Source organism: Cyprinodon variegatus, unplaced genomic scaffold (genome assembly GCF_000732505.1).
Source record: "Cyprinodon variegatus isolate N-32 unplaced genomic scaffold, C_variegatus-1.0 Scaffold2010, whole genome shotgun sequence".
Taxonomy (NCBI): domain Eukaryota; kingdom Metazoa; phylum Chordata; class Actinopteri; order Cyprinodontiformes; family Cyprinodontidae; genus Cyprinodon; species Cyprinodon variegatus.
In genome coordinates this window covers 57919-58926 of record NW_015152463.1, presented here as the reverse complement: position 1 = coordinate 58926, position 1008 = coordinate 57919, and positions in this window count along the sequence as shown.

Genomic DNA, 1008 nt, shown 5'->3' with positions numbered 1-1008 from the left:
ACACACACACGTAAATATGTACATACACACATATATATATTTATTTATTTATTAGGTATAGATGTGATGCTATATAAATAAAACATGTTCCATTGTACTTTCACGACTATTAAAATAAAAAGCCACCAGAGCATTTAAGGCAGTAAGGAAAGACCTGATGTCTTTCTTCCTAACAGAGTGTGGATCTGTGCCATGGTAGAATGAGGTGGTGACCCGTGGTGCACTAGGAACACTTTATGAATGATGGCACCTCAGTAATGACTTTTTTCAAGTTTTCCACACTGTTTTTATTTGGGTGCTTGTCTGTTTATTTGTATGATGCTTTAGTTTTAGCCGACCATTTAAGAAATTTCTATACTTTGGCATACTATATCATTTTCAGAATAATAAAACTTATACCTTGTGTCCATACAGCTTTAGTTTTATTTCTAAACAGATTATACAAATTATATATTGACAATGAACACAGAATATTTAAAAATGTACACATGTACAAATATTCAACAGCAAGGTAATGTAAAAAAAATAAATAAATAAAAGAAAGAAAGAGCAGAAGTAGTGCAAAAAGGAGAGGAGTGCAACAGCAGCTAAAATTAGTGGAGTTATCTTTGCAACAAGTTTTGTTACCATGTAGTGAAGAGGAATATCGAACAACTTGTTATAAAAAGAAGCATGCTACTTTGGAGTCTGTGCTACTGCCTGCAGCCATTCCAGCTGTTCATAATAGAAGCTTATTGTACTTCTTGTGAGAATTTCCCTATTTCAGCTAGATGGTCCAGGCATGACTCAAAGTCTAAACCATCTGTGCGCATGCGCTTATTCTGTCGGGCTTGCAATCGCGTTGGCGCTGGTCGCACAGAGGGAGCTGGTGAGGCAAAACTGCTGGCAGCAGGGCTCACACACCCAGAAGACACAGAAGCAGCAGAAGAGGTGGACAGCTTGGAGGAATACAGACGCTGCATGGTCTGCGAAGGTGGCTCAGAGCTGGGCTCAGGTGTTGTATCTGAG